The 14,195-nt window shown below is 47.2% G+C and overlaps 1 protein-coding gene across 1 annotated transcript in view; it reads right to left on the bottom strand.

Annotated features, from left to right (window-relative positions):
- RECQL3 (DEAD/DEAH box RNA helicase family protein) overlaps nucleotides 1-14,195 on the bottom strand; it is a 74,886-nt gene that overhangs the window by 28,212 nt on the left and 32,479 nt on the right. The window lies entirely within an intron of this gene.

Raw genomic sequence — 14,195 nt, 5'->3', positions numbered from 1 at the left:
TCTTAAGGACGAATATGGGCAGCAGCAAGGGCAGCTTGCTGTCCTTTAGCCCCTCTTCAAGGCATTTGAGGTGCAAACCCTCATAGTCTAGCTGAATCGCCGGTCACAAAATCCCACAAACCCTTGGCAACAAGCAGATTGCACACCATGAAACTCCACAAGGAGTAGTTGGTGCCATCCAATTTGTCCTCCCAAGTGAGGACACCCAAAATGTTGCTATGGTCACTGTGACCGTACTGAGTCATTGCCGCAATAAAGTGCACAAACTGCAACCAAACACTTCCAAACTAAAGTGCAAAACGTACTCTCACGAGTACCAAGATCCCAACACAGGATATGAATACAAGTACAAAAACTGTCCAAAATTGTCAAGTACCTCAAAATACATGCCAAGACTGCACAAAACAATACCAAATCTGCAATACACAGCACTTCACTGTTGTACCACTGCACTTTCTTTGGAATGCGTGCCAAATACAAATTTCAGCAATTTAATGCTTCAAATCCCCAAATTTCCAGAAACTTTTCTACCAAATCTGATCCAAACAGCAAATGCTGTCGGTGCATCATTTTCTGCCTTGGGATGTGTGCAAGCAAAAGCCCAAATTTTCTTGACTAAATTTTGAGCAGTTGAACAAGTTTTATAGTTACAATCTCAAGATTCGATGAAATGTCCCCTCAGGATGTGCGTTGACAGCAACCAGTAATTGGACTGCACCTTAGGGTGGGTGCCGAACCCAAAAATTGCAAACGCCCCAAATTTCTCACACAAATGTCAAAGAAATTGCTCAATGTTGGCAATTTCGACAAAGATTCGTACATGGGACTTCAAATAGGGCAAAAGTACCAAATTTTGAGGTGTCTTTCCCTCCTTGGGAAGCGTATTCAGACAGTCCAAAAGCTTCAATGGTGGCGGGATAGTTGGTGGAGTCGGCAATGGGTTGTGGTGGTAGATGGAGGTTGAGGTGGCACAATGACTAACTAGGCGAGGGAGGGAGGCACGATGGGCATTGCTAGCCAACAGCTATCAAGCATCTCAACGCTACTGGAGCTCGGTGAAAACAATGCTCCTATGGTGCAACAGGCGGACCTAGGTGAGGTGTAGGCTTGCAGGGGTTGGGTGACATAGTTCAGTGACTAGTGACGCCAGCAAAACAGAGAGGGGTAGAGATGCTATCATGCTCCTTGTTGGCAGCACAGCCAGGCAACGCAAGGCACCTTGGACAGGTAGCACTAGTGCTAGTGTAGCTCTAAGGTTGAGCTAACCACACTCCAATTATATGAGTTAGGTTTATTTACTCTAGAGCCTAGTGTCACTACTTCGATATCCAAAGACACTAAGTGTACACACCATACATTGACACTTTAATAAGTGTTCGAACCACACAAATTACATTGGGCACTACCCAGAATTGGCATATTTTAATAGCAAGGCCCGGCAAGGGAGTTTGAAGAAGGCTTTTCTAGGTGATAAAACATGTCTCTTAGGCTATTGGATCAAGATGGGGATCCTTCAGGTTAGACACTAGAAATCTGCACACTTTCGGATGTCTTTGACAAACTATCTCCAAACATGGGCAAAGTATAGTGACCATTATTCGCCCACACTTTCCATTGTAATAATACAATAAGTATATTACTGGTAGGAAACCCAAACTACAATAAAATCCACATGTGATACATGCATAAAGGGAAAAAAATAAGATTAGAACGGTCAACTCTTTTGGGGAGTTGGTTCAAAGATCCCTTCCTAGAATGATCAACTATATAAAAAATGTTATTTAGCAAGATTTCTAAGCCACCACTAGAAATCAGTAAATGATTATTCCCTTCAAGTAACAAAAAACGCCAGACCTTATTCCCCCCATTCTACATGAAATCCATCCATAATATGAGCTTGAAATATCGAGTTTACAGAAAATCCAGACCATGTTCCCTCATCCTCTACATGGAATCCATTCTTAAATTGGGCTTCGATAAATGAAATATCAATTTTACAAGGATGGGTTAGACATTGTCCATAATTTTCATGAAGACTATCATATACTGATGGATTTGTTGCCCCCGATGCTGGTAGTCTGCTAGTGGGAGACACATAGACTTGAGCCACTAAAATTAGAGTTTTCACTCTAACATAACTATGGTGCACTAATCCCTAATTTAGTGTCCTTAGAATAGCCCCAAAAAGTAATTAATGCAAAGTCACAAAAAAAAACGAAGAAAACTCGCAAAAAACAAATGTCTTTTATTTTACAATAGGAAAAATGTACCCCCAATCCCCTATAAATAGAAGCATTGTGTTTGTGCATCCTTATTCCCTCATTCAACCAACTAATCTCAGCTCTCTCAATGTACCACTATTGCCCACTTAGGTGGTTTTGTATGTCTAGTATGATATATTCAGTACACAAATATGTGCAGTTTGGTACATACACAAAAAATTTGAGAATAAAATACATTGTTTCGTACATTCATTTAAAAAATACATATAAAATCAGCCTACACACATATAAACTGTGCAACTTAAAGATAGATCATGGAACGCATAAAGTTTCCATGGATTTGAGTTTAGACAACAATTGCAAGGCCATATAAGAGTTGAAACTTAAAACTAGAATTGGGCAAATCGTAACATGTTCGATTGAGTGAGAGAAAAAAGATACAAAATGGCATTTGCCATGGCAAATGCTTTAGTCTATCACTCAATGCTCATAAAAAAACTCTAAATGACAAAATACAAAATGGCTCATCACTCATGAGGACTCGTTGTCAGGCCCAAATACATTGGAAGGTCAAAGTCACCCTCCCTAGAAGAGGCCTCAGACACCTCACCAAAGTCCCCATCACACCGATGACGTTCCCATCATCATCATACTCGGGCTCTCTAACTAGAGCATCCTCTACAACTACATGTGTAGTACAGGAACTTCCAAAGCCTTGCCTCACATAGATAATGATGACTAGTGCAACGGTGGTCCTGGTGCTTGCAACTTGACCAACAAGTCAACACCCTCGACGAGTGCATGAGACTCGACGATTAATCTCCTCAAGCTCCATGTAGAGATCCTTGAAGATCGCCTTCTGCTTCTCATGTTGTTCTTTGCTGACATTCAAGGTAGCCCCGCTCAACTTCAACTCATCAACACTCATTTAATTGGAGCAAAATGATAAGTTGATTGTTGCAACTTGAAAATTGCATATGAAGATTTAAATTTAACTATACAAGATATTAAACAATTAACTTTTTAACTTAGGATTTACCTGTCTAGCCAATAGGCATCTCATGCATAGTCTGTAGATTGTAGCATATGTAAGTTAGAGCGACAATAAATTAATTACTCTAGCTGCCATGTGCTCAATTTATTTCGAAGCTTAGTGTCTATGAGAGAGTATGCTGACCAATTTCTCTCACACGCACCAGCCGAGAAAAATCCTACATTGAAAAAAAAATTTAAATAATCTTCAATATTGAAAGTTCAAATTTGTTGCTTCACATAGCAATCAAGATTCAAAGATTATAAACGTTTAAGATTCTAGTCTCTAGGTGAGAACTTACAAGGTTAAAATGCAAATTTCAAACTTCAAAAGTTCAACTCACATATGCAAGAATTTTGGACATTGGATACTTGATATCCAAAGGATTCCCACCAAAAAAGAGGCTTGACCAAAGAGAGCATCTTAAAACATGGAGTGCTGACAAAAGTAGTTCATCTTTGGTTGGTATAATTGAGGATTTCTTGTAGGAATGTTGCATGCTGGTTCTCATCGAGTGCCTTCAAAAGGTAGGCATCTCTATTGGTTGCCAACTCCTGATCCATGAAAAGAGATGGAGATTTGTGGGTAGGATGCAAGAGGACAGCAATATTGTGAATGGGTCGTCTTATCCACTTCTATATTTTCTCAACCAAGTAAAGGATGTCATCATGCCTTGGCATGGTATCCAATATATCAACACCACATTTTTTTAAAAAAATATTACATTTAGCCTTTTGAATTTAAATCTTAAATCAATTAATCAACTTATATAAAGCTTAAAGCAGTTACCTCGCGTCCTTGATAATAAGTGCTCTACACACCTTAATCTCCTCAATGGCCTCTCTCATAATGTGTATGAGAAGCCCCAAGGTGGTGCCCTCCATGTTAGTCATGCGTAACACCCTATATAAGGGGGTGATCACTATGACCAATGCCTTGACATTGTGCCAAAATGTCTCTTTCAAGGAAAGCCTCTGAATGGCCTTCCCCTCTTCTACACACGAGAGTGGCTCCGCCTTAAACACCTCTAAGACCATGACTTGTTGAATTTTATTTTGCACGTCATATAGTCGCTCTAAAAGCAACCACATGGCAACAAAATGTGACTTGGAGAGTTCTTTAGCTCCACATCACTGTAAGCGTGAAAGATATCCAAGACCTTTACTATCCTTATGATGAAATCTACTATATGGCAAGCATCCGCAACAATCTTTTTCACCCAATTAATTGACCCAATATCTTCCATGAGGAGATCAATGCAATGGGTGGCACATGGGGTCCAATCAATGGATGGAAACTCTGCTTCAAGCAAGTATCCCATCCTTCAACAATTGGAGGCATTATCGATGACTACTTGTACCATGTTGGCCACACCAACCTACATGGTACAAGAGAAATATAAGGTGGGTGAGAGCTGAGATTAAGGGTGTAGATGAGGTGGAAGAGGTATTGGGATAGATGGTGAGATAAGACTCAAGAGATGGAAATTAGATTCTAAAAAATATAGATTTAAACAAAAAGTCAATAATGAACTATAAAATAAAATTTTAAATTTTTAATCTTGATTTTTAAGATTACCTCAACAATGGCTTGTCGGATATATGCGTATATGAAAGCCCCTGTTCTTCTTCGTTCTCTTTGCTCCACATCCACAGCCCATAAGAAAAAGGTGCCAAGAGGTGAAGAAACAAGGATGTTGATGATACCTCATTTCAAGCTTCTTGGTCCACATATCATTGTAGGCGATGCCATACCACCCCTTGCATGGACCAACAACCGCAATGGCTTTGACCATTCTATTCCACCTATCCACTCGAAGCAAGTGGAATGGGAGATTGCACTCAATGATAGTGCGTACAATCTCTATCACCACATTCCTTTGCCTCTCTTTGAGGAAAGACAAGGGACTAGAAATACCACCCATAGCTTTTTCTGGCGAAGCTTGTCGACATGGCCTTTTGCTTTCAACACTGGGAATGGAGCTCAAGGCTGTTGAGGCACATGGACTAGGATTAGGAATTTCAGAAACATCTACTTCCATATTGGGGGTGACCACCTCCTCTTGAGCCTTTGCCATGATCAATGACACATGCCTGATTTGATTGGAGAGGGGTGTTAGCCTGCTCTATTTTCATTCTCAGTCTGTCATCTCCTGGTTGTGAGCTCCTGTCAGAGTCTGGCAGGAGACAAAGCAGCTCTGTCAGCTTTGTTTCTGCTGTTTGTGTCTGCATTCCTTTTCCGGGTGTCACACAGCCCAAACTGGGCCTTTTGGTGTGCAGTCGGCCTAGATTTTGGGCAGGTCGGCCAGATTTGGCCAGGTCGGCCAGTTTTGGCAGGTTGGCCAGTTTTTCTGGCCTGGGGCTATTTATAGCAGCCCCCCAGTCATTCTCAGCACATTCTTCTGCAGGTTCAGCACACTCTCCGTCCTCTCCCACTCCAGCATTGCTACTGCCATTGCTTTCAGTCTGTTCTAGTGCCCTCACTGACGCTCTGGGCTGCGTGCAGGGACTGATCAGTCCATTTCAGTGTATTCAGCATTCATTTCAGTCAGTGCAGATTTTCTTCCTTCATTCCCTGCTTTCTCTCTCCCATCCTCTGTGTTCGTGTTCTTCTTCCGTTGCGCACTCTCACATGGTATCATCACCTAACTGAGAGCATGGAGGACCTAACCTTGTGGAGAGATGCCTCACCCATCTTCTGCTGCTGTCACCTCATCTCCAACTACCCAGGCGGCCCCTCCAGGTGGCCATTCTTCCTGCGTTTGCTGCAGACGACTCTTCCCGAGGCTGCCACGTCATCCATCGACCCCTCCTGCTTGTGTTTTCCATCAGGCAGCCCCTCCTTCAGCTGGGCGACACATCATTAGGCTGCGTTTTGCAGATCTGATGATCGTTTCCACTCCTGGCAGCTCATCTCCTACTGGCGACCCACTTTCAGGCTGCATTTTGGTGCTGGCGACTTCTTTTCTGGTGATCTTCATCAGCTATCTTTGCGTTTTGCAGATCCAGGTGTTTGTAGGCTATCACAGCCTGCGTCGTGGTGGTTGGTGACCATACTGCTGGTCATACTTCGGCTTCGGCACAATTTTCTTTGGTGTTTGGTATTTTGCAGATTGGAAGATGTCTTACCAGTTTTTAGGCTTTGACGACTCAAAGGATGAGCTCCTTTCTCATCATTCCTCTGAGCGGAGGCGGGATTATCAAGAGTTTCGACGTCGGGAGGAGCCTCCTCGCACTCATCCCTCTTCAATCCATGCATCTCAGAGGGTTCCATCTACCGTGAAGGTGTCTTCCGTGAAGACTACTTCAGCTGTGCGGATGCCTTCCTTGATTCCCTCTATTCAGGTGCCGATTCTCCCTTCCTTTCCGAAGGAAGATAAGTTGGATGGTTCCAACTACTCCCTCTAGTTGTGCAAGGTGGAGTGCATCCTCGATACATTCGACCTTTGGGAGCTTGTTTCTTCGCCCATCGACCGTCCCCCCGTGGATTCGTCAGATGGCACCTCTATGGACCGTGCAGCCTTGTGGGATAGGCTCAACTCTCGAGCCCGTTCCTTTCTTTTTATGAGTCTACATGATTCCGTTCTTGTACATGTTTACAGGTTACAGACCGCGGTGGAAGTGTGGAAGAAGCTTGCGTCTTTGTATCAGCACAAGACGTTTGCCCACAAGATTTCCTTGGAGAAGAACTTGCAGATGCTCAGTCTTGATGATTCTTCTTCCATGAAGGAGCACATCACGAAGATGACGGACATGCGAGGCGAACTAGCCTCTCTTGGTCATATGATATCGTCTGAGGATATGGCGATGATTCTGTTGACTCATCTGCCATCACCCCGCTATGATGTCTTCTACACCAGCCTCATCACCTCGAGGACCCGTGAGAAACTCCTATGGGAGGAACTTTCCCCGCTTGTCTTGGAGCATGACGAGCGACTCAAAGAGATGGGTGCCAGTGGCTCCACCAAGGCTTTTACGGCAGGTACAGGTGGCAGCAAGAAGAAGAAACAACAGAAGGAGAAGGCCAAGGACAAGGAGGAGGAGGAAAAGAAGGATGCGAAGGAGAAGAAGCCCAAATGTCCCCACTGTGGAAAGGGTACTCATCCCGAGGAGAAGTGTTGGCAGAAGTACCTCCATTTGAAGCCCAAGGAGAAGGACTCGAAGGCGGCCCCAGCCACGACACAGTCTGCGTTTGTGCATGTCTTTGTTAAGGAGGATACAGCCCTAGCTTCTACCACTCAGGAGAAGCCTTGGCTCGTGGACAGTGGAGCATCTTCACATATGACCTTCCGACAGGATTGGCTTCAGGATCTTCGTTCCAGAGAGGGCACTGTCACCATTGGTGACAATTCTACAGTTCCTGTTCGCGGCGTGGGGACTCTACCTATGTTTTCTGACAGGTGGTCTTCTTCCGCCAAAGTTCTCTATGTACCTGATTTGGGTTTTAACCTATTGTCTGTGCATGGCCTTACTCAGCTAGGTACCCGAGTCATTTTTACTCAAGATGCAGTCACAGTGGAGGATGCTTCTACAGGTAATGCTCTTTGGACGGGTACACGAGGGTGGGCTTTATACGCTCACAGCCTTGGCTGCGAGGACTTCCCATGAGCTTGGGCTGCTTTGGCATGCTCGGTATGGTCATTTGAACCTCGATTCTATTCGGCGGGCTTCTTGGAGGAAGATGGTGGAAGGACTTCCAGATTTCCCTCCTCTTCACACTTTGTGCCCTAGCTGCTTGAGGGGCAAGCAGCATAGGTAGCCTCACCCTCAGGTTGCCTCTAGGAGGGCTACTTCTCCGCTTGAGTTGGTTCACACCGACCTTTGCGGACCTATGGGCACGGCCTCCCTTGGGAAGGCCCGGTATTTGATGCTGATTGTGGACGACTTTAGTCGTTATGTGTGGCCTTATTTCTTGGAGTACAAGAGCGAGGCGTACTCCCATTTCTGCGAGTAGCAGGTGTTTATGGAGACCCAAACAACTTCCAAAGTTCGTGGCGTTCGAGCTGATCACGGTGGCGAGTTCACTTCTCACCTTTTCTCTCAGTTTTGAAGGGATCATGGTATTCGGGTGGAGTATTCCCATCCGAACACACCATCCGAGAATGGTGTGGTGGAGCGTGCGAATCGGACCATGGTGGAGATGGCCCGATCTATGCTCGAGCATAGGAGTCTTCCTCATTTCCTTTGGGGTGAGGCGGTGGCTACAGCGGTGCATATTCGCAACCACTCTCCGACTTCGGCTTTACAGGACATGACTCCTTATGAGGCTTTCTTTGGGAAGAAGCCTTCCGTGTCCCACTTTCGCATCTTTGGGTGCGATGTTTTTGTCCATGTGGACAAGAAGAAGAGGCAGGCGAAGTTCGACTCTAAGTCGAGAAAGCTTATCTTCGTGGGCTATAGCACGACCACGAAGGGATATCGGCTCTACGACCCGACGACACGGAAGGTAGAGGTGAGCAGGGGTGTGATCTTTGATGAGGCTTCGGCCTCTGAGGATCCGATGGATGGTTCTATTACCGGTGCTTCTTCGATATCGCCGGACCCCCCCCCCCCCCCCCACCTTCTCTCCCTTCTCTTCCTTCCAGGATACCCCTTAGCACCCCACCCATTCCTCCTACTACGGCTTCCCTTTCCCCTTTGGCGGATGTGACTCCTTCTTCTACGAGTTCTTCCACCCCTACAGCCTCCCCTCAAGAGTCTTCTCGGGATACACAGCCTTCTTCAGGTGAGGAGGATCTATCTTCATTTGGTGAGGGGGAGTCCCTCTCTGAAATGGGTGCTTTGCACGTTCCGGAGACTACTTGGTCTCCCTCGCAGCAGGAGGAGTCTCTTAGGATTCCCTTATGGTATCGCCGGCTCATGCAGGATTCAAGTGTTACTCACTTTCCTGCTTCTTCTACATGTCCACGTCGATCAGCCCGATTACAGGTCCAGCGGGATAGTTCACTGTGTGTGAACTATGCTCTTATGTCTCAGATTCTTCAGGATTCCGAGCCTTCCACTGTGGAGGAGGCTCTTGCACAGGATATTTGGAGACAGGCTATGCAGGCCGAGCTCGATTCCATCGAGCGAAACCATACTTGGGAACTTGTACTGTGTCCCAAGAAACAGAAGGTGATAGGTGTGAAATGGGTCTTTAAGACCAAGTATCTTGCAAATGGCTTCTTGGACAAGCATAAGGCTAGGCTTGTTGCCAAGGGTTTTGCACAGCGCGCAGGGTTGGACTACTTCGAGACTTTTGCTCCTACCACTCGGATGTCTACCATTCGAGTTATTTTGGCTCTTGCAGCTCACCACCGTTGGCTTGTTTATCAGATGGACGTCAAGTCAGCCTTTCTGAATGGCATCCTTGAGGAGGAGATTTATGTTTCCCAGCCTCCTGGTTTTCTTGTGCAGGGGAAGGAGGATCATGTCTACAGGTTGCGGAAGGCTCTTTATGGCCTGAAGCAGACTCCTCGTGCTTGGTACCAGAGGATTGACCGCTTCTTTCTACAGAGTGGCTTTCAGCGCTCCGCTCATGATCCCAACCTCTACTTACGGGTTGTGGATTTTCTTTGTGTTTTCCTTATTTTGTATGTCGATGATCTTATCATTACAGGGAGCGACACTCAGTAGGTGGAGCATACTCGGTCCATTCTTCAGCAGGAATTTGACATGACGGATCTAGGGATCCTTCACTTCTTTCTAGGACTGGAGATCTATCAGATGGCACAGGGCATCTTTATCTCGCAGCACAGGTACATCTCCGAGCTTCTTTCGGAGTTTGGTATGGTCACGTGTTGGCCTATTTCTTGCCCCATGGACCCTGAGTCCAAGCTTTTGGCAGATGGAGTCCCCCTTACAGATGCCACTCGTTACAGGTGCCTTGTAGGCTCTCTCATCTAGCTGCTTCACACTCGGCCGGATATCTCTTTTGTGGTGGTCAGCATTCATTTCAGTCAGTGCAGATTTTCTTCCTTCATTCCCTGCTTTCTCTCTCCCCTCCTCTCTGTTCGTGTTCTTCTTCCATTGCGCACTCTCACATGGTATCATCGCCTAACTGAGAGCACGGAGGACCTAACCTTGTGGAGAGATACCTCACCCATCTTCTGCTGCTGTCACCTCATCTCCAACTGCCCAGGCGGCCCCTCCAGGTGGCCATCCTTCCTGCGTTTGCTGCAGACGACTCTTACCGAGGCTGCCACGTCATCCATCGACCCCTCCTGCTTGTGTTTTCCATCAGGCAGCCCCTCCTTCAACTCGGCGACACATCATCAGGCTGCGTTTTGCAGATCTGATGATCGTTTCCACTCCTGGCGGCTCATCTCCTACTGGCGACCCACTTTCACGCTGCGTTTTGGTGCTGGCGGCTTCTTTTCTGGAGATCTTCATCAGCTATCTTTGCGTTTTGCAGATCCAGGTGTTTGTAGGCTATCACAGCCTGCGTCTTGGTGGTTGGTGACCATACTGCTGGTCATACTTCGGCTTCGGCACAGTTTTCTTTGGTGTTTGGTATTTTGCAGATTGGAAGATGTCTTACCAGTTTTCAGGCTTTGACGACTCAGAGGATGAGCTCCTTTCTCATCATTCCTCTGAGCGGAGGCAGGATTATCAAGAGTTTTGACGTCGGGAGGAGCCTCCTCGCACTCATCCCTCTTCAATCCATGCATCTCAGAGGGTTCCATCTACCGTGAAGGTGTCTTCCGTGAAGACTACTTCAGCTGTGCGGATGCCTTCCTTGATTCCCTCTATTCAGGTGCCGATTCTCCCTTCCTTTCCGAAGGAAGATAAGTTGGATGGTTTCAACTACTCCCTCTGGTCGTGCAAGGTGGAGTGCATCCTCGATACATTCGACCTTTGGGACCTTCTTTCTTTGCCCATCGACCATCCCCCCGTGGATTCGTCAGATGGCACCTCTATGGACCGTGCAGCCTTGTGGGATAGGCTCAACTCTCAAGCCCGTTCCTTTCTTTTTATGAGTCTACACGATTCCGTTCTTGTACATGTTCACAGGTTACAGACCGCGGCGAAAGTGTGGAAGAAGCTTGCATCTTTGTATCAGCACAAGACGTTTACCCACAAGATTTCCTTGAAGAAGAAGTTGCAGATGCTTAGTCTTGATGATTCTTGTTCCATGAAGGAGCACATCACGAAGATGACGGACATGCGAGGCGAACTAGCCTCTCTTGGTCGTATGATATCGTCTGAGGATATGGCGATGATTCTGTTGACTCAGCTGCCATCACCCGCTATGATGTCTTCTACACCAGCCTCATCACCTCGAGGACCCGTGAGAAACTCCCATGGGAGGAACTTTCCCCGCTTGTCTTGGAGCATGACGAGCGACTCAAAGAGGTGGGTGCCAGTGGCTCCACCAAGGCTTTTACGGCAGGTACAGGTGGCAGCAAGAAGAAGAAACAACAGAAGGAGAAGGCCAAGGACAAGAAGGAGGAGGAAAAGAAGGATGCGAAGGAGAAGAAGCCCAAATGTCCCCACTGTGGGAAGGGTACTCATCCCGAGGAGAAGTGTTGGCAGAAGTACCCCCATTTGAAGCCCAAGGAGGACTCGAAGGCGGCCCCAGCCACAACAGAGTCTGCGTTTGTGCATGTCTTTGTTGAGGAGGATACAGCCCTAGCTTCTACCACTCAGGAGAAGCCTTGGCTCGTGGACAGTGGAGCATCTTCACATATGACCTTCCGACAGGATTGGCTTCAGGATCTTCGTTCCAGAGGGGGCACTGTCACCATTGGTGACAATTCTACAGTTCCTGTTCGCGGCGTGGGGACTCTACCTATGTTTTCTGACAGGCGGTCTTCTTCCGCCAAAGTTCTCTATGTACCTGATTTGGGTTTTAACCTATTGTCTGTGCATGACCTTACTCAGCTAGGTACCCGAGTCATTTTTACTCATGATGCAGTCACAGTGGAGGATGCTTCTACAGGTAATGCTCTTTGGACGGGTACGCAGGAGGGTGGGCTTTATACCCTCACAGCCTTGGCTGCGAGGACTTCCCATGAGCTTGGGCTGCTTTGGCATGCTCGGTATGGTCATTTGAACCTCGATTCTATTCGGCGGGCTTCTCGGAGGAAGATGGTGGAGGGACTTCCAGATTTCCCTCCTCTTCACACTTTGTGCCCTAGCTGCTTGAGGGGCAAGCAACATAGGCAGCCTCACCCTCAGGTTGCCTCTAGGAGGGCTACTTCTCCGCTTGAGTTGGTTCACACCGACCTTTGCGGACCTATGGGCACGGCCTCCCTTGGGAAGGCCCGGTATTTGATGTTGATTGTGGACGACTTTAGTCGTTATGAGTGGCCTTATTTCTTGGAGTACAAGAGCGAGGTGTACTCTCGTTTCTGCGAGTGGCAGGTGTTTGTGGAGACCCAAACAACTTCCAAAGTTCGTGGCATTCGAGCTGATCACGGTGGCAAGTTCACTTCTCACCTTTTCTCTCAGTTTTGAAGGGATTATGGTATTCGGATGGAGTATTCCCATCCGAACACACCATCCGAGAATGGTGTGGTGGAGCGTGCGAATCGGACCACCATAGTGGGCAGCCACTAGCTGCCCGGCCACTTTTTTGGTCATTGATGTGGGGCGCCCATTTTAGGGCATTTTTAGGGTTTGCGCCCGTTTTAGGGTTAGGGTTAGGGTTTGTCCTTTTGCCTATTTATAGGCAGCCCCCCTCCCCACTTGATCACTTGTCTTCTTGCAGATTCCGACACTCCTCCCCCATGGTGGTGCTGCCATCATCATCAGCCTGATCTGGTGCCCTCACTAACGCTGTGGGCTGCGTGCAGGGACTGATCAGTTTCCTTCCGCCTTCCCGTTTGTATTCAGCATTCATTTCAGCCAGTGCAGATTTCTCTTCCTTATTTTCTGCTTTCTCTCTCTCTCTCCCTCCGTGTTCGTATTCCCTCTTCTGCAGCGCACTCTCACCTGGTATCAGAACCGAAGGAGAGTACATGGAGCTGAGTTTTACGCGGGCGAACACCCACAACCTTGCGTTTGCTGGTCAAGACGTCTCCAACAGCTGAGGCGTCACCTTCAGCACCATCTCCTTGATCAAGGCGGCCTGTTTTGGTGTCCACCTATTTGCGTTTGCTGTTGGCGTCATCCCCAAATTTGCATATTCAGCCTGGGCGGCCCTCCTCCAGCTTGCGCCTTGCTGTTCTGGCTGTTGTTCCATCTTCAGACAGCTCTTTTCCTGCTAGCGACCTATTCCCAGGCTGCGTTTTGAGGCAGAAGGCTGTTTTTCTCTGGTGATTGCATCGTTAGCACTTGCGTTTGACACCATCCTTGCATTCTGTGCAAGGCAGCCAGCTCAGGAGCTTTTGGTGTTTGTGTTTCGGCACCGGCAACCTTCCCTTGTTGTGTTTTGGTGTTTGCAGATATCGAAGATGTCTTCTCATCAATTTACGGGCTTTGATGACTCAGATGACGAGCTTTTGTCTCGACACTCATCTGAACAAAGGCGTGATTTCTATCACAAGGACCGTCGTCCGGAGTCTATTCCTCTTTCCCGTCCCCCTTCTATTCATGTATCTCGGCGAGCCCCTTCCAGTGGGCCGAAGATGCAGCCTTTGGTACCCCCTGTACAGGTACCCGTACTTCCTCAGCTGCCCAAAGAGGACCGGTTGGATGGCTCCAACTTTTCTCTATGGTCCTGCAAGGTGGAGTGTATCTTGGACTCCTTCGATCTTTGGGAGCTTGTTTCTGTTCCTCTTCCCCGGCCTAAGGTGGATCCCGCAGATGGGACATCTATGGATCGTGCAGCCTTATGGGATCGGCTCAATTCTAGAGCAAGATCTTTCCTCTTTCTGAGTTTGCAAGATTCTATCCTTGTTCATGTTCACAAGTTGAAGACTGTAGCAGAAGTGTGGAGAAATATCGCGTCTCTCTATCAACAGAAGACGTTTGCCCACCGGATATCTCTCGAAAAGAAGTTGTGGATGCTCGCTATTG

The sequence above is a fragment of the Lygodium microphyllum genome, chromosome 4, assembly GCF_053477565.2.
Source record: "Lygodium microphyllum isolate KBCC chromosome 4, Lygodium_microphyllum_v1.1.10, whole genome shotgun sequence".
NCBI lineage: Eukaryota > Viridiplantae > Streptophyta > Polypodiopsida > Schizaeales > Lygodiaceae > Lygodium > Lygodium microphyllum.
Note: the sequence above shows the minus strand (reverse complement) of the source record. Positions and strands in the feature narration are given on the sequence as shown.